Genomic DNA, 20,522 nt, shown 5'->3' on the forward strand with positions numbered 1-20,522 from the left:
CACATTAGCGACAACTTTACAATTTTGCGGAGGCCGATTAATCTACAACCCTGAACGTCTTTGAAATGTTGGAGGAAACCGGAGCACCCGGAGTAAAACCCCACGCACGTCAAAGGAAGAACGTACAAACTCCGCAGACAGCACCCGTGGTCAGGGTCGAACCCGGGTCTCTGGCGGTGAGGCAACAACTGTACCGCTGCGCCACTGTGCCGCGCAGAATTATATAACGGTTTCCTCCACCATAAACACACCCAATATGTGCTGGTAATGTCTGGTTTACCAGCTTGTTGACCCTCTGTGTTCCCCTCCTGCAGGGTTTAGGAGCCGTTGCTGTGGACGGAGAGACGGGGACGTGAGCGGCCATTGAGGGCGGCCAGGGTGCCGGTGAGCCCCCCCCCCCCCCCCCCCACACAATCTGCTCGGTGTGCGGGCTGAGCTTCGAGGGGCTGAGCTTCGATGGAGGACCACATGACGGCACACAACAAGGAGAAGCGTTATGAGTGTGACGTGTATATCAAGGCCTGTCAGTTCCCGAGCCAGCTGGAGACCCACTGGCGGGTGCATACGGGAGAACGCCCCTTCGACAGCTCGGAATGCGGCAAGAGCTTCACCAGCTACGACAAACTGCAGCGGCACAACCGCGTGCACTCCGTCGAGAGGCCCTTCACCTGCTCCGACTGCGGCAAGAGCTTCAAGATGGCGAATCACCTGAAGAGCCACCGGCGGGTGCACACGGGTGAGAAGCCCTATGGCTGCTCCAACTGCGGCAAGAGCTTTACCCAGTTGTCGGGGCTGCAGGAGCACCGGCGGGGGCACAGCAGTGAGCAGCACTTCACCTGCTCCAACTGCGGCAAAGGCTCAAGTCGTCGCCAGAGCTGAAGGTGCACAGGCGCTTGCACACTGGAGAACGACCGTACACCTGCAGCAACTGCGGCAAGGGCTTCACCCAGTCCGGCAGCCTGTTGGTGCACCAGCGCACCCACACTGGCGAGCGGCCCTACACCTGCGCCCAGTGCAGCAAGGGCTTCACCCGGTCCAGCAGCCTGCTGGTGCTCCAGCGCACCCACACCGGGGAGCGTACATACACCTTCGCCCACTGCAGCAAGGGCTTCACCCGTTCCTCCACGCTGCTGTCCCACCAGCGGGTGCACGGTGGCGACCGTCCCTTCCCCAGCCCGGAGTGTGGAGAGCACTTTGCCATGGCCTCCCACGCCGTCTCTCACCAGCGCATGCACACCAGTGGCCAGCCCTACGACTGCCCGTACTGCGGTGAAGAGTTTGACAGCTCGCGGGGGTTGCGGCAGCACCGGCGGGTCCACGCTGGCGAGCAGATGCTCCCACTGTGATGAGAGCATGGGGGCTGCAGGAGCACCAGCGGATACACACCGGAGAGAGACCCTTTGTGTGCGCTGAGTGTGGCAAGAGGTTCACCTGCATGTCCAGCCTGTGGAAGCACCGGCGTACCCACAGCGGTGAGCGTCCCTTCCCATGCCCGTCCTGTGGTAAGGGCTTCACTCGCCTTGACCACCTGCTGGAGCACCGGCGGGTCGAAACCGGCCAGCGCCCCTTCACCTGCCCGCTCTGTGGCAAGGCGTTTGTCCGCTCCTCCAGCCTGTTGGCACACCGCCACGTGGATAGATAGGCGCTCTTTAGGTAGACACAAAATGCTGGAAGGAAAGGGTAACGTTTCAGGTCGTTTCTTCAGTCAACCAATCCTTTCCAGAGATGCTGCCTGTCCCGCGGAGTTACTCCATAACTTTGTATCCTTTCTTGTAAACCAGCAGCTGCAGTTCCTTGTTTTTAAACCATTCTGGTTAACCATTTCTGCACCTTCCCCAAAGCATCCACATCAGTCCTGTAATGGAGTGACCAGAACTGTATGCATTCTTCTCTCTCCCCTCTCCCTCCACTCTCCCCACACTTTCCCCCCACTCACACACAAATTCTCTCCACTCCAGCCTCTCGTGCCCCACTCCTCTCTCTCACACACTCCCTCTCTCGCTCTCTGTCTCTCTCACACACTCCCTCTCTCGCTCCCTGTCTCTTTCACATACTCCCTCTTTCGCTCCCTGTCTCTCACACACTCCATCGGCACCCCTTCCCTCCAGTGCCTCTCCCATGCAGAAATAAATAGCGTCATACCCTCCCCACGTCTCCTATCCACACCCTCTCACCGTCCCTCTCTCTCAAACGCACACACACTCACTCTGAGACACGCACCACTCTCGTGCTGTCTCTCACACAACCTCTGTCTTGCTCGTGCACACACCGTCTCTCTTGCTCTCTGACAAATTCCCTCCAACACACACACAAACGCTCCCCCTTTCTCACGTTCACACACTCCCTCTCTCTCTCTTGCTCTCTCACACATACTCCTGGTCTCTCTCACACAAACACACCCCCGCTCTCTCAAACACACAAACACTCCCCCTCTCTCACACACACTCCCTCTCTCTTGCTCTCGCTCACTCTCGCACTCTCTCCCTCACATACACAATCTCATGCACACATTCTCACACACGCTCTCTGACACACACACTTTCTCCTTGTATCTAGACCAGGCGTGCATTTCACCCTACACTTACACTCAGTCCGCCAAGGCCCGCTGGATCTCCCGGTTGCCAACCTTTTTAAGTTTCCTTCCTACTCCCACACTGATCTTTCCGTCCTGGGCCTCCTCCATTGCCAGAGTGAGGTTGAAAGAGCTAATAGTCAAATCTAAAATGGAGTTGATCTTCTACAAAAGCATGGGCTAGTAGAGCAAAGGAATGGCTCGGTGCCAAGTCTGAATGACTTTGCAAAGTATATGGAACGCAATATGAAGGACAGGTTGTCTTTTTAATAAAGGCATTAAGATGGAAGCCTGCGTAATAACATCTGCTTCTTTCAAGGCCATGAAGAAGCCAAGATTGAAAAATAAACTGACGCTCCAGATATAAGTAATAACTTGTTATTGGATGAGCTTGATTTGGACCCAGCTTTTCCGATTGTCTTAAAGGCAACATAATCTTTCAGTCATGCCATATTCAGACTTGGTAGGAGTGTTTTACTGATAAGCAAAATGTAAAATTGTGCTAACTTTCCTATGTTCTGTGAGTGGAGCCCGAGAAGCACTGAGCAACGTTTGTGCTCTTTGTAGATCTCCCCACTCCCGTCTGATGAATCAATTAAAGATTGCCATTGTTTACCTTTAACAAATTTGTAATTATCTGCTTTTTAAGAAACAGACGTTGACAAGGTGACACACAAGCTGGAGGAACAGCAGTGTCCAGACCCAACACGTCGCCAGTCCATTCCCCTCCAAAGTGCCGGTAGAATTCAGCAGGTCAGCCATCCGTGGTGGGGTACGGATGGAGAAGTGTTCCTAATCTAAGCCCTCCTTGCCCCTCTCGTGGAGCAGACAATCAACGGTACCAGCACCTTTTCATTCATACATAGATACATAGATACCTAGAAAATAGGCGCAGGAGTAGGCCATTCTGCCCTTCGAGCCTGCACCGCCATTCAATATGATCATGGCTGATCATCCAACTCAGTTTACCGTACCTGCCTTCTCTCCATACCCCCTGATCCCTTTAGCCACAAGGGCCACATCTAACTCCCTCTTAAATATAGCCAATGAACTGTGGCCTCAACTACCTTCTGTTGCAGAGAATTCCACAGATTCACCACTCTCTGTGTGTGAAAAAAAATGTTTTTCTCATCTAGGTCCTCAAAGATTTCCCCGTTATCCTTAAGCTGTGACCCCTTGTTCTGGACTTCTCCAACATCGGGAACAATCTTCCTGCATCTAGCCTGTCCAACCCCTTAAGAATTTTGTAAGTGTCTATAAGATCCCCCTCAATCTCCTAAATTCTAGCGAGTATAAGCCGAGTCTATCCAGTCTTTCTTCATATCAAAGTCCTGACATCCCAGGAATCAGTCTGGTGAACCTTATCTGCACTCCCTCTATGGCAATAATGTCCTTCCTCAGATTTGGAGACCAAAACTGTACGCAATACTCCAGGTGTGGTCTCACCAAGACCCTGTACAATTGCAGTAGAACCTCCATGCTCCTATACTCAAATACTTTTGCTATGAAAGCTAACATACCATTCGCTTACTTCACTGCCTGCTGCACCTGCATGCCTACTTTCAAAGACTGGTGTACCATGACACCCAGATCTCATTGCATCTCCCCTTTTCCTAATCGGCCACCATGTAGATAAAAGTCTGCTTTCCTGTTTTTTGCCACCAAAGTGGATAACCTCACATTTATTCACATTATACTGCATCTGCCAAACATTTGCCCACTCACCCAGCCTATCCAAGTCACCTTGCAGTCTCCTAGCAGCCTCCTCACAGCCAACACTGCGCCCCAGCTTAGTGTCATCCGCAAACTTGGAGATGTTGCCTTCAATACCCTCATCCAGATCATTAATATATATTGTAAATTGTACAATATATATTAATTGATTCTGTATCCAAGTGAAAATGCTAAAGTGAGCCAAGCTGCACACAGCCGACTGCTCACAGTACCAGCTGGCTGCCACTGACCCGAAAACTTAAGGGCATTTTAAAGTGTTTTTTTAAAGAAAATGTTGGCGCATTTGTCCCTTGTGTATGTAGCTGTGAAATAGTTTGATCTGGTCAAGTTTGGTTCGTAAATTCAAAATGGAGATTTGCTGACAAACACAAAGCAGTCAAATTTAAAAGAGAACTTGACTAAGTGGGACCCGTTGGGTAGCAGCTTCACACGGTCCCCCAACGCAATATTCTACCTCCCCACCAATTCCAATATTGCTGGCCATGGGGGGGGGGGGGGAAGGGGGGTTCTGGAGCGATAGCGTTGGTGTTGTGGGCAGAAGGAGCTGGATTCCAGAGGGCTAGTATGGGCATTGTGGGTTTCTTTTTTCTTTGGCAGGCAGCTCAGTCACTCAGGCCTGTCAGCTCCGTCACTCAGACTCAGTAAGTCTTCTTGGCTCTCCAACAGCACAGCCATTCCTGGCTATTAGGTTCCCATTGTGATGAAGAACATGAAGTCATGGCAAGTGGAAAAAGGATTTATTAAAGTTTAAAATGTGAGTGATTCTTAAAATATAACAACAAATTAAATGTTAAAGATGAGATTTATTAAGTTCTTTCTTGTTGTGTCTCTTGTTGTGTTCTGCTGCTCACTGCCTCTTGATGGCACTTTGCTGTTGATAAAAAAAGACTATTTTAATATGAAGACATTGAGCGGTCAAATTTTAACAAAGAAAATCTGAGAATTTACCTCAAAAGTCATTCAGTGCAGTCCTGCACATCCAATCTCACAGCACTTGAAGCGGAGTGCAGGCCGCAAACCCAATCTCACTGAATTCAAAGTAGAGTGCAGGCCACAAATCCAGTCTCACTGCATTCAAGATGGAGTGCAGGCCACAAATCCAATATCACTGCACTCGAAGCGGAGTGCAGATCGCAAATCCAAACCCACAGCACTTCAAGTGGAGCTCAGGCAGCAAGTCCAACCTCACAGCACTAGAAGCAGAATGCAGGTCGCAAGTCCAACCTCATAGCACTCCATGCAGAGTGCAGGCAGCAAATCCATTCTCACAGCACTTCAAGCAGAGTGCAGGCCAGCAAATCCAATTTCACGGCATTTCAAACGGAGTGCACACACATACACTCACACACACGCACATACGCTCACACACTCAGAGAGACACACACACACACACACACACACACACACACACACACACACACACACACACACACACACACACACACACACTGAGAGAGTCTCACACATACACACTCAGAGACTCACACACATACACTCACACACATACAGAGGCTTGCAAAAGTATTCATACCCCTTGAACTTTTCCACATTTTGTCACGTTACAACCACAAACGTAAATGTACTTTATTGGGATTTTAGGTGATAGACCAACACAAAGTGGCGCATAATTGAGATGTGGAAGGAAAATGATACATGGTTTTCAAATTTAAAAATAAATAAAAAACTGAAAAGTGTGGCGTGCAAAAGTATTCAGCCCCCTTTACTCTGATACCCCTAAATAAAATCCAGTGCAACCAATTGCCTTCAGAAGTCAACTAATTAGTAAATAAAGTGCACTTGTGTGTAATCTAATCTCAGTATAAATACAGCTGTCCTGTGAAGGCCTCAGAGGTTTGTTAGATAACATTAGAGAAGAGACAGCATCATGAAGCCCAAGGAACACACCAGACGGGTCAGGGATAAAGTTGTGGAGATGTTTAAAGCAGGGTTAGGTTAAAAAAAATATCCCAAGCTTTGAACATCTTACGGAGCACTGTTCAATCCATCATCCGAAAATGGAAAGAGTATGGCACAACTGCAAACCTACCAAGACATGGCCGTCCACCTAAACTGACAGGCCGGGCAAGGAGAGCATTGATCAGAGAAGCAGCCATGGTAAATCTGGAGGAGCTGCAGAGATCCACAGCTCAAGTCAAGTCAAGTCAAGTCAAGTTTATTCGTCACATATACATACGAGATGTGCAGTGAAATTAAAAATGGAAATGCTCGCGGACTTCTGATGTGGGAGAATCTGTCCACAGGACAACTATTAGTCGTGCACTCCACAAATCGGGCCTTTATGGAAGAGTGGCAAGAAGAAAAGTCATAAGAAGTCCCGTTTGCAGTTTGCCACAAGCCATGTGGGGGACACAGCAAACATGTGGAGGAAGGTGCTCTGGTCAGATGAGACCAAAATTGAAGTTTTTGGCCTAAATGCAAAACGCTATGTGTGGCGGAAACTAACACTGCACATCACCCTGGACACACCATCCCCACTGTGAAACATGGTGGTGGCAGCATCATGCTGTGGGAATGCTTTTCTTCAGCAGGGAGAGGGAAGCTGGTCAGAGTTGATGGGAAGATGGATGGACCCAAATACAGGGCAATCTTGGAAGAAAACCTGTTGGAGTCTGCAAAAGACTTGAGACTGGGGCGGAGGTTCGCCTTCCAGCAGGATAACGACCCTAAACATACAGCCAGAGCCACAATGGAATGGTTTAGATCAAAGCATATTCATGTGTTCACAAACGCTCTCCATCCAATCTGACTGAGTTTGAGCTAATTTGCAAAGAAGAATGGGCAAAAATGTCAGTCTCTAGATGTGCACAGCTGGTAGAGACATACCCTAAAAGACTTGCAGCTGTAATTGCAGCGACAGGTGGTTCTACAAAGTATTGACTCAGGGGGGCAGAACACGTTTGCACGCCACACTTTTAAGTTTTCTAATTGTAAAAAAATTTGAAAACCATGTATCATTTTCCTTCCACTTCACAATTTTGTGTTGGTCTAACACAAACAATCCCAATAAAATGCATTTACGTTTGTGGTTGTTACGTGACAAAATATGGAAAAGTTCAAGGGGTATGAATATTTTTGCAAGCCACTGTACATACATTCACACACACATATACCCATACACTCACTCACACGCACACACACGCACACATTCATTCGGGAACAGCTTCTTCCTGACAGCCATCAGGCTATTAAACATAGCGAATAAGCTGAGAACTACAAAACAAACTATTATTTGTACTATTTGTTAATTACACAATACACAATACAATACTATTTATTTGTCACTTGAACCTCATAGAGGCTCAAATGAAATGTTGTTTCTGCAGTCATACACACATGAAAAAAAAAGACCCAAGACACAACACAATTTACACAGACATCCATCACAGCGCATCTGTGATGGAAGGCAAAAAAACGTATCTCTCCCCTGCACTCCCCATTCCCCTCCCGATGTCAGAGTCAAAGCCCCCGGCGGGCGATGGCAATTGTCCCGCGGCCATTAAAGCCACGCCGGGCGGTGAGGTAATTATTAAACACTCACACCATCCGCCGCACACAATCAAACCCTCCACCTCACACACTCAAACACTCCACCTCACACACCCTCCACCTCACAGACTCAACCCCTCCACCTCACACACATTTCCACCTCACACACTCAAACCCTCCACCTCACACACACACACTACACTTCACACACACTCACACACACACTCACACACATCAGCCACCTCACACATTTCTCTCTATCATCTCTTTCTCTCTCCTCCTTTTTCCTCTCTCGCTCTCCCCCTCTCTTTCTCTTTCCCTCTTTCTCTCCTCCCTTTCTCTCTCCTCTCTTTCCCTCCTCTCTTTCTCTCCCCTCTTTCTCCCCTCTCTCTTTCTCACCCCTCTTTCTCTCCTCTCTCTTTCTCTCCACTTTCTTCCCCTCGCTTTCTCTCTCCTCTTATTCTATCTGCTCTTTCTCTTTCCCTCTCTTTCTCTCCCCCTCTCTTTCTCACCCCTTTTTCTCCCTCTGTTCTTTCTCTATCTCGTCTCTTTCTCTCTACTCGTCTTTCCTCTCTCGCTCTCTCTTCTCTCTTTCTCTACTCACTTTCTCCCCCTCTCTTTCTCTCTCTCCTCTCTTTCTCCCCCCTCCTCTTCCTCTCTCCCTCTCTTTCTCCCCCTTTCTTGCTCTCTCATCTCTTTCTCCCCCTCTCTTTCTCTCTCCCTCTCTTCCTCGCATCCTTTTCTCTCTCTTCTCTTTCTCCAATCACAGATGAATGTTACCAGGTCGGCTCTGCCAATGAATTACCTTTGAAACGTTTATTTAACTATTCTGAGAGAAATAAAGTGTAGTTCAGTAATTAGAGAGAAAACCGTTTATTTCGGAAATAGAGAAAGAGCTTATATTTCAAATAAAACATTTTTTAAAGTTTATTTTCGTAATTAGAGAGCAAAAAAATATATTTAGGAAATATAGAAAGAGCGTTGTTTTCAAATACAAATATTAATAGCTTTTTTAGTAATTAGAGAGAAAAACATTTATTTAGGAAATATAGAAATAGTTTATTTTTCAAATAATTTTTTTAACAAGTTTATTTTAGTAGAAAAAAAGTGTATTTCAGTAATTAGAGGGGAAAAACTTTATGTAGGGAATATAGAAATAGTTTATTTTTCAAATAAAAACGTAAAAAAAGTTTATTTTAGTAGAAAAATATTATTTCAATAATTAGAGAGGAAAAAGTTTAATTGGGAAATATAGAAATAGATTCGTTTTCAAATAAAACAATTAAAAAGTTTATTTCAGAATTGAGAGAGAATAACATTTATTTAGGAAATATAGAAAGAGCTTATATTTCAAATAAAACAATTTAAAGTTTATTTTAGTAATTAGAGAGAAATAAATTTATTTAGGAAATATAGAAAAAGTTTATTTTATAAAATAAAAAAAATTAATAAGTTTATTGTAGTAGAAAAAAGTGTATTTTAGTAATTGGAGAGAAAAAAAGTATATGTAGGAAATATAGAAAGAAGAGATAAAAAAATCAATTTTAGTAATTAGAGAGAAAACAATTTATTTTAGTGATTTTGCTGCTCCATGCTCCACGTTGAACTGAACCGTGAAGGCTGCTGGGAGTTGTAGTTCCTCTGCTCCCTCTCACAATGGAGCGCAACAGACGGTAGGACAACACCTCCCAGCAGTCAGAAGGTACACAAAAATGCTGGAGAAACTCAGCGGGTGCAGCAGCATCTATAGAGCGAAGGAAATAGGAAACGTCGCCTATTTCCTTCGCTCCATAGATGCTGCGTTTCGCTGAGTTTCTCCAGCATTTTTGTGTACCTTCGATCTTCCAGCATCTGCAGTTCCTTCGTGAACACCTCCCAGCAGTCACCGCGCTCTCCTGCTCCATGTTGAATCCAACCGTGAAGGCAGCTGGGAGTTGTAGTTTCACTCCCCTCACACACATGCGCACCGATCGCGGCCGGCAATGCTCAACAACTTGGCGGATGCGCAATGACGTGCGCCGGTGCCCTGACACTCCCACGCATGCGCAGGCACGACCGTCGGCACCTTCAATGCTTCCTACGCGCCTGTGCAGTGTCTCTTCTTTCCCCAGTCTGCCTTCTTCTCTCGTTCTCTCTCTCTAACATAATATTAACCCCTCCCTCCCTTCTCTCTCCCTCTCTCTAACATAATATTAACCCCCCCTTCTCTCTCCCTCTCTATAACATAATATTAACCCCTCTCTCCCTTTCTCTCTCTCTCCCTTCTCTCTCCCTCTCCATATAACCATATAACAATTACAGCACGGAAACAGGCCATCTCGGCCCTACAAGTACGTACCGAACTATTATTATCCCCTAGTCCCATCTACCTGCACCCAGAACATAACCCTCCATTCCTTTCCCATCCATATACCTATCCAATTTATTTTTAAATGATAAGATCGAACCTGCCTCCACCACTTCCACTGGAAGCTCATTCCACACAGCTACCACTCTCTAATTAAAGAAGCTCCCCCTCATGTTGCCCCTAAACTTCTGACCCTTAATTCTGAAGTCATGTCCTCTTGTTTGAATCTTCCCTACTCTCAATGAGAAAAGTTTGTCCACGTCAACTCTGTCTACCCCTCTCATTATTTTAAAGACCTCTATCAAGTCCTCCCTTAACCTTCTGCGCTCCAGAGAATAAAGACCTAACTTATTCAACCTTTCTTTGTAACGTAGTTGCTGAAACCCAGGCAACATTCTAGTAAATCTCCTCTGCACTCTCTCTATTTTGTTGACATCCTTCCTATAATTGGGCGACCAAAATTGTACACCATACTCCAGAATTGGTCTCACCAAAGCCTTGTACAATGTTAACATTACATCCCAACTTCTTTACTCAATGCTCTGATTTATAAAGACTAGCATACCAAAAGCTTTCTTTACCACCCTATAACCATATAACCATATAACAATTACAGCACGGAAACAGGCCATCTCGGCCCTACAAGTCCGCGCCGAACAATTTTTTCCCCTTAGTCCCACCTGCCTGCACGCATACCATAACCCTCCATTCCCTTCTCATCCATATGCCTATCCAATTTATTCTTAAATGCTACCAACGAACCTGCCGCCACCACTTCCACTGGAAGCTCATTCCACACCGCTACCACTCTCTGAGTAAAGAAGTTCCCCCTCATGTTACCCCTAAACTTCTGTCCCTTAATTCTGAAGTCATGTCCTCTTGTTTGAATCTTCCCTATTCTCAAAGGGAAAAGCTTGATCACATCAACTCTGTCTATCCCTCTCATCATTTTAAAGACCTCTATCAAGTCCCCCCTTAACCGTCTGCGCTCCAGAGAATAAAGACCTAACTTATTCAACCTATCTCTGTAACTTAGTTGTTGAAACCCAGGCAACATTCTAGTAAATCTCCTCTGTACTCTCTCTATTTTGTTGACATCCTTCCTATAATTGGGCGACCAAAATTGTACACCATACTCCAGATTTGGTCTCACCAATGCCTTGTACAATTTTAACATTACATCCCAGCTTCTATACTCAATGCTCTGATTTATAAAGGCTAGCATACCAAAAGCTTTCTTTACCACCCTATCTATATGAGATTCCACCTTCAAGGAACTATGCACGGTTATTCCCAGATCCCTCTGTTCAACTGTATTCTTCAATTCCCTACCATTTATCATGTACGTCCTATTTTGATTTGCCCTGCCAAGGTGTAACACCTCACATTTATCAGCATTAAACTCCATCTGCCATCTTTCAGCCCATTTTTCCAAATGGCCTAAATCACTCTGTAGACTTTGGAAATCCTCTTCATTATCCACAACACCCCCTATCTTGGTATCATCTGCATACGTACTAATCCAATTTACCACCCCTTCATCCAGATCATTGATGTACATGACAAACAACAAAGGACCCAACACAGATCCATGAGGCACCCCACTAGTCACCTGCCTCCAACCCGACAAACAGCCATCCACCATTACCCTCTGGCATCTCCCATTCAGCCACTGCTGAATCCATCTTGCTATTCCTGCATTTATACCCAACAGTTTAACCTTCTCAACCAACCTTCCATGAGGAACCTTGTCAAAGGCCTTACTAAAGTCCGTATAGACAACATCCACTGCTTTACCCTCGTCAATTTCCCTAGTAACATCTTCAAAAAATTCAAGAAGATTAGTCAAACATGACCTTCCAGGCACAAATCCATGTTGACTGTTCCTAATCAGACGCTGTTTATCCAGATGCTTATATACATTATCTCTAAGTATCTTTTCCATTAATTTGCCCACCACTGAAGTCAAACTAACAGGTCTATAATTGCTAGGTTTACTCTTAGAACCCTTTTTAAACAATGGAACAACATGCGCAGTACGCCAATCCTCGGGACTATTCCCGTTTCTAATGACATTTGAAATATTTCTGTCATAGCCCCGGCTATTTCTACACTAACTTCCCTCAATGTCCTAGGGAATATCCTGTCAGGACCTGGAGACTTATCCACTTTTATATTTTTCAAAAGTGTCAGTACTTCTTTTACTTTGAAACTCATAGTATCCATAACTACTCTACTCGTTTCCCTTACCTCACATAATTCAATATCCTTCTCATTGGTGAATACCGAAGAAAAGAAATAGTTCAATATCTCCCCCATCTCTTTTGGCTCTGCAGATAGCTGCCCACTCTGTTTCTCCAATGGACCAATTTTATCCCTCGTTATCCTTTTGCTATTAATATAGCTGTAGAAACCCTTTGGATTTACTACAATTATCTCTCCCATCTCTCTCTAACATAATATTAACTCCTCTCTCCCTTCTCTCTCTCCCTTCTCTCTCTGCCTTCTCTCTAACATAATATTAACCTCTCTCACCCTTTTCTCTCTCCCTTCTCTCTCCCTCTCTCCAACATCGATTAACACCTCGCTCCCTTCTCTCTCTCCCTTCTCTCTAACATAATATTAACTCCTCTCACCCTTCTCTCTCCCTCTCTCTAACATAATATTAACTACTCTCTCCCTTCTGTCTCTCCCTTCTCTCTCTCCCTTCTCTCTAACATAATATTAACCTCTCTCTCCCTTCTCTCTCCCTCTCTCTAGCATAATATTAACTTATCTTTCTCTCTCTCTCTCTCTCTCTCTCTCTCTCTCTCTCTCTCTCTCTCTCTCTCTCTCTCTCTCTCTCTCTCTCTCTCTCTCTCTCTCTCTCTCTCTCTCTCTCTCTGACACAATATTAACTTTCTCTCTCTATTCCTTCCAATGAAACATAAACTCAGACCGTCCCCTTGTCCCTTATCTCTATCCCTCCCTCTCAGCGTCTTCCCCAACCCCAGTGTCTCCCCTCTCAGCCTCACTCCCTCACTCAATCTCTCCTCTGTGCCTCTGTCTCTCCCAGCCTCTCTCTCCCTCCTTCTCCATGCCTCTACCTGCCCCTAACTCCCTCTCTCCCTCTCTCGTGAACAGTTTGGAGGGGGTGACGGAGAGCGGGTGTCGGGGAGGGGGTGTAGGGGAGGGGGGGGGTGGGTGTAGGGGAGATGGGTGAAGGGTATGGTGTGTATGGGAGGGGGAGGATGTGTAGTGGAGATGGGTGTAGTGGAGTGGGTGTAGGGGAGGGGGAGGGGATGTAGTGGATATGGGTGTAGGGGAGGGGGTGCAGGAGAGGGGGAGGGGAAGGGCTGTAGGGGAAGGGGTGTATGGGGGGGTTGCAGGAGAGGGGGAGCGGGGGGTGTGTAGGAGAAGTGGTGTAGGGGAGGGGGTGCAGGAGTGGGGAAGGGGGTATAGGGGAGGGAGTGTAGGGTAGAGGTAGAGTGGGAGTGATAGAGAGAGAGAAGGACCATAAGAGGAATGGAGACGTTGTTGACGGGTTTTCCAGCAGTTTTGAGGTTTTTTTTCGAGGGTCTTCATGGCTTGTGAGGGCTGTTCATGGTTTTTGAGGCGTTGTTGATGGTTGGTGAACAGTTTTGAGTTTTGACGGGGTTGAGGGGTTTTCAGGGTTGTAGGGGGGTGTTGCGGGTTGTTGTGGGATTGAGACGTTTTTAGGGTTTTTTAGCTATATTGAGGGTTGTTGATGACATTTTGCGCAGCTTGATTTTTTTAGCAGTTTTGATCGTTTTTGGTATTTTATTTGAGCAGTTTTGCAGGTTGGTGAGGGCTTTTATGCAGTTAGGGTTTTTGAGGGTTTTTCAGGGGTCTTGAGGGCATCTGAGGGTTGCTGAGTGTTTTTGTGCGGATTTGAGAGATTTTTTTTAGCAGTTTTATGGTTTTTTAGTGTTTTGATGCAGTTTTAAGGGATCGGGGGGTTTTGAGGGGTTCAGTTGTTTTCAGCAGTTTTGAAGGTTTTTTGAGGTGTTGACGATTCATGAGCAGTTTTGAACGTTTATTTGAGCATTTGAGGGTTTTTGAGCAGTTTTAAGTTTTTTTTTTAGCATTTCAAGGGTTTTTAGAGCAGTTTTGATGTTTTTTGATGCGTTGCATTCAAGTGATATTGCAACCACCCCCACCCTCGGAAATTCAATGCATTAAATTAATTACAATAATCTTGCAAAAACCCTCAGATGTTAAATGTAACGAATGCATCGTATTGAAATAACACTGCACCCTCCTGAAATGTTAAATGCAGCAAATGCGTTGCATTAAAGTGATATTGTATCCTCCCGGGATGTGAAATGCATTAAATTCATTGCAATAATCTTACAAAACCCCTCAGATGTGAAATGCATCGGTGACGTCATAGAGGGGGCGGCGGGGTGGGACATCCGGCCCTCTGACTGATCGGAATGTCCCCATTGGCGGAGAGAGACGTCACTCTACCGGGCGGTGGGGCGGGGCTTGCAAATGGCGGAAGCGGAGGGTGATTGGAGGAGAGGGACGTCAGTCAGATGGAGGGAGAAGGAACCTGCCCCCTTGTCTCTCTCTGTTCCGTGTTGTAGACATGAGTGAGAGAGAGGAAGAAGGAGAGAGAGAGAGAGGGGGGGAGAGAGAGGAGTGTGGGCAGTGGAAGGGAGGGAGGGAGGGAGGGAGGGAAGGAGGGAAAGATAAATTGAGGGAGAAATCAAGAATTGAGTGAAACATGCTGCCTCTTTCATTCATTTTAACTGATTATTCCAGATTATTCCAGATTTTCTTCCTCAGGACTCGAGGAAAGAGGGTGATTACCGAGCCGAAAAGGAGTACTTCATCAACTCCCGCGCCCTGCCCGACCGAGCCTCCAACCTCATCGTTCCCCTGTCCCGCACGGTCGGATTTTACCTTCACCCCAAAATACACAAACCTGACTATCCCGGTAGACCCATTGTCTCTGCCTGTTCGTGCCCCACCGAACTCATTACCAAATATCTTTACTCCATCCTATCCCCCTTGGTTAAATCCCTCCCTGCCTATGTTCAAGACACCTCAGACACTCCCCGTCGTCTCCACGCAATCCATTCTCTAGGCCCTCATCCCCTCATCTTCACCATGGACGTCCAGTCACTCTACACCTCCATCCCCCACCAGTATGGTCTCAAAGCCCTCCGGTTCTTCCTCGACCAGAGAAGCAACCTATACACGGACACTGATACTCTCCTCCACCTGGCAGAGCTGGTCCTTACCCTCAATAACTTCACGTTTGACTCCTCCCATTTTCTCTAAATAGAAGGCGAAGCTATGGACACACGCATGGGCCCCAGCTATGCCTGACTCTTTGTCGGTTACGTCGAGCAATCCTTGTTCAATACGTACCAGGGCCCCATCCCCGACCTCTACCTCCGCTACATCGCCGATTGCTTTGGTGCCACCTCCTGCACCCACACACAACTGACTGACTTCATCCGCTTCACCACCAACTTCCATCCGGCACTCACATACACCTGGACCATTTCTGACACTTCCCTACCATTCCTTGACCTCACTATCTCCATCGCAGATGATAGACTTCTGACCGACATCCACTATAAACCCAATGACTCCCGTGGCTATCTGGACTAAACCTCTTCCCACCTTGCTTCCTGTAAGGACTCCATTTCCTACTCCCAATTCCTCCGTCTACGCCGCATCAGATCCCAGGATGAGGCATTCCACACCTGGGCATCTGAAATGTCCTCACTCTTCAGGGAACGGGGTTCCCCTCCTCCACCATAGATGAGGCTCGCACCAGGGTCTCTTCCATACCCCGCAACACTACTCTCTCTCCCCATCCAAGGGCAGAGTTCCACTAGTCCTCACCTTTCACCTCACCAGCCGTCACATACGTCAAGTAATCATCCGTCAGTTTCGCAACCTCCAACGTGACGCCTCCACTCGCCACATCTTCCCATCCCCCCTCCCCATGCCTGCCTCCCGCAAAGACCGCTCCCTCCGCAACTCCCTTGTAAATTATTCCCTTCCCTCCCGTACCACCCCCTCCCCGGGCACTTTCCGTTGCAACCGCAAGAAATGCAACACCTGTCCCTTTACCTCCCCCCTCGACTCTATTTAAGGACCCAAGCAGTCGTTCCCGGTGCGACAGAGGTTCACCTGTATCTCCTCCAACCTCATCTACTACATCCGCTGCTCTAGATGTCAGCTGATCTACATCGGTGAGACTAAGCGGAGGTTGAGCGATCGTTTCGCCGAACACCTCCGCTCGGTCCGCAAGAACATACCTGACCTCCCGGTGGCTCAGCACTTCAACTCCCCCTCCCATCCCCCGTCCGACCTTTCTGTCCTGGGTCTCCTCCATGGCCAGAGTGAGCAACACCGGAAATTGGAGGAACAGCACCTCATATTCCGCTTGGGGAGTCTGCATCCTGCGGGCATGAACATTGAATTCTCCCAATTTTGTTAGCCCTTGCTAGTCACCACTATACTCTCGCCTTGAATCAGATGAACTAATCTTCAACAGGTGTCCACATTTCTCAAAGATACAGATGAAGAGGAAAACATCAATGAATTGGTAATTTTTAATAGTCCCCGCTGCTCATTGAAGCGTTGATTTCACGTTCTACAGGCACCAGATTTACACTGAATGATAGGAGATATGCTCTCTTGAATTACTTGATAAACAAACACATCAATAAAGTCTGCGTGTGTGTGTGACAGCTTGCTCTGTACCGCTGCGTGGACTGCCTAGGCTGATGAGTTGGTAATTTACACTCAGACCGACCTTGCTGTCTGATCCGTGGGTTTGAATTCACATCTACCTGTCGACTGGTCTGAAGTAGTTCACGAAAAAATAAACTGCAGATTGAACAGAGCCTCGCCATGTGTTCACCGACTGGAACTAATATTACCCATTGGACGATGGGAACAGCACCGTTAATTTAACTCCCCCTTTCTCATATCTGAAGCTACACTTTAATTTTCCGGACTATGTGTTTTACTTTCCATTGTGTGCCGGAGAGACACAATTAGTGTTTCTAACTATTGTTAATTAAGATGAAAATAACAAATTAATGCATCTTCACCCGCCGTGTTTACGAGCGCGGATAGAGCAGCAAGGTTCAGTTAGTGCACATTGCAGATGAGATTAATTATGGATACTGACTTTCAGTTAACCCTTTATAGTCAAACGTTTGAACTGATATGAATGGATTCTTTATTTTACATCATATCAAACGTAAAACACAGCAGTGAGATTTAATGAGATCATGTTACTGCTCCTCGAGACCCATCACGGACCACTCTGACGTCACACACAGGTAATTTATTTGAATCATCCATTTCCAGGACATCTCACATAACAACCAGTTACTCAGTTCTGTCGTACACTGACAATATGACAATAGACAATGTTGCCTGGGTTTCAACAACTAAGTTACAGAGATAGGTTGAATAAGTTAGGTCTTTATTCTCTGGAGCGCAGAAGGTTAAGGGGGTATTGCATAGAGGTCTTTAAATTGATGAGAGGGATAGACAGAGTTGATGTGGATCAGCTTTTCCCTTTGAGAATGGGGAAGATTCAAACAAGAGGACATGACTTCAGAATTAAGGGACAAAAGTTTAGGCGTAACATGAGAGGGAACTTCTTTACTCAGAGGGTGGTAGCGGTGTGGAATGAGGTTCCAGTGGAAGTGGTGGAGGCAGGTTCGTTGGTATCATTTAAAAATAAATTGGATAGGCATATGGATGAGAAGGGAATGGAGGGTTATGGTATGAGTTCAGGCAGGTGGGACTAAGGGTAAAAAGTTGTTCGGCACGGACTTGTAGGGCCGAGATGGCCTGTTTCCGTGCTGTAATTGTTATATGGTTATATGGTTAGGTGCACGTTTAGGCAATTCGGCCCTTCGAGCCAGCACCACCATTCACTGTGATCATGGCTGATCATCCCCAATCAGTACCACGTTCCTGCCTTCCCCTCATATCCCCTGACTCCACCATCATTAAGAGCTCTATCTAGCTCTCTCGAAAGCATCCAGAGAACCTGCCTCCACTGCCCTCTGAGGCAAAGAATTCCACAGACTCACCACACTCTGTGAGAAAAAAAGTGTTTCCTCGTTTCCGTTCTAAATGGCTTACTCCTTAATCATAAACTGTTGCCCCAGGTTCTGGACTCCCCCAATATCGGGAACATGTTTCCTGCCTCTAGCGTGTCCAGGCCCTTAACAATCTTATATGTTTCAATGAGATATCCTCTCATCCTTCTAAACACCAGTGTGTACAAGCCCAGCTGCTCCATTCCCTCGGGATATGAGAGTCCCGCCATCTCGGGAAATAACCATGTAAACCTACGCTGCACTCCCTCAATAGCAAGAATGTCCTTCCTCAAATTAGAGGACCAAAACTGCGCACAATACTCCAGGAGTGGTCTCACTAGGGCTCTGTACAACTGCATAAGGACCTATTTGCTCCTATATCCGATTCTTCTTGTTATAAAGGCCAACATGCCATTCGCTTTCTTCACTTCCTGCTAGACCTGCATGCTTACATTCATAGACAGATGTACAAGCACCCCCCAGATCCCGTTGTACTTCCCCTTCTCCCAACTTGACGCCATTTAGAAAGTAATCTGCCTTCCTGTTTTTGCTACCTAAGTGGATAACCTCACATTTATCCACATTAAACTGTATCTTCCATGCATCAGCCCGCACCCCCAACCTGTCCAAGTTACCCTGCATTCTCATATCATCCTCCTCACAGTTCACACTGCCACCCATCTTTGTGTCATCTGCAAATTTGCTAAAGTTACTTTGAATCCCTTCATCCAAGTAATTGATGTATATGGAAAATAGCTGCGGTCCTGGCACCGAGCCTTGCGGTATCCCACTAGTCACTGCCTGCCATTCTGAAAGGAACCCATTAATCCCTACTCTTTGTTTCCTGTGCCAACGACTTCTCTATCCACGTCAGCACTCTACCCCCAATAACATGTGCCCTAATTTTGCCAACTAATCTCCTATGTGGGACCTTATCAATTGTTTTCTGAAAGTCCATGCTCACTGCATCCACTTGCTCTCCCTTGTCCATTTTCCTAGGTACATCTTCAAAAAATTCCAGAAGATTAGTCAAACATGATTTTCTCTTCGTAAATCCATGCTGACTCGGACCGAACCCATTACTGCTATCCAAATCTGAAGAAGGGTTTCAGCCCGAAACGTTGCCTATTTCCTTCGCTCCATAGATGCTGCTGCACCCGCTGAGTTTCTCCAGCATTTTTGTGTACCTACTGCTATCCAAGTGTTCGGCTATCTCATTTGTTATAATTGACTCCAGCATCTTCCCCACCACCGATGTCAGGCTAACTGGTCTATATTTCCCTGTTTTCTCTCTCCCGTCTTTCAAAAAAAAAAGTGGGATAACATTAGCTACCCTCCAATCCACAGGAACTGATCCTGATTGTGTAGATCATTGGAAAATTATCACCAATGCACCCACGATTTCTAGAGCCACTTCCTTAAGTACCCTGGGATGAAGACCATCAAGACCTGGGGATTTATCGGCCTTCAGTCCCATCAGTCTACGCAACACCATTTCCTGCCTAATGTGGATTTCCTTCCGTTCCTCCGTCACCCCAGATCCCCTGGTCACTACTATATCAGGAAGATTGTTTGTGTCCTCCTTTGTGAAGAAGGATCCACAATACCTGTTCAACTCATGTCATGTCGTTGTTCCCCATAAAAAAATCACCTTTTTCCGTCTTCAAGGGTCCAACTTTGGCCTTAACTAATGTCTCCCTCTTCACATCCCTAAAGAAGCTTTAACTACCCTGCTTTATATTCTTGGCTAGCTTACCTTCGTACCTCATCTTTTCTCTCTATATTGCATTGTTGGTTATCTTCTGGTGTTCTTTAAACATTACCCAATTCTCTTGCTTCGCGCTCATCTTTGCTACGTTGTACGTCTTTGCTTTAATTTTTATACTGTCCCTGACGTCCATTGTCATAGACATCCCTTTCTCCCCTTGAAATCGTTCTTCCTCCTAGGAATGAACTGATCCTGCACCTTCTGTATTATTCCAAGAAATAACTGCCATTTTTGTTCCACTGTCATCCCTGCTAGTGTATCTTTCCAGTCAACTTTCGCCAGCTCCTCCCGCATGGACCCATAGTCCCCTTTATTCAACTTTCTTCTCCCTCTCCAATTGTAGATTAAGCCTGGCCATGTTATGGTCACTGCCTCCTAATGGCTCATTAACCTCGAGGTACTTTATCAAATCCGGTCCATTACATAACACTGAATCCAGAATTGCCTTCTCCCTGGTAGGCTCCTATACAAGCTGTTCAAACAATCCATCCCGAGCATTCTAAA

The 20,522-nt window shown here is 46.4% G+C and overlaps 1 long non-coding RNA gene across 1 annotated transcript in view; it reads left to right on the forward strand.

The window, feature by feature from the left end:
• The first annotated feature begins 3,266 nt into the window (after nt 1–3,266).
• The window catches only part of LOC116970127, an 18,294-nt gene continuing 1,038 nt past the window's right edge, over nt 3,267–20,522 (forward strand). Inside the window, exons 1-2 of the long non-coding RNA XR_004411022.1 lie at nt 3,267–3,358; nt 5,386–5,390. This is a non-coding gene — a long non-coding RNA (uncharacterized LOC116970127). The remainder of the gene's footprint in view (nt 3,359–5,385; nt 5,391–20,522) is intronic.

This window comes from Amblyraja radiata, unplaced genomic scaffold, assembly GCF_010909765.2.
Source record: "Amblyraja radiata isolate CabotCenter1 unplaced genomic scaffold, sAmbRad1.1.pri scaffold_547_ctg1, whole genome shotgun sequence".
In the NCBI taxonomy this organism is placed as follows: domain Eukaryota; kingdom Metazoa; phylum Chordata; class Chondrichthyes; order Rajiformes; family Rajidae; genus Amblyraja; species Amblyraja radiata.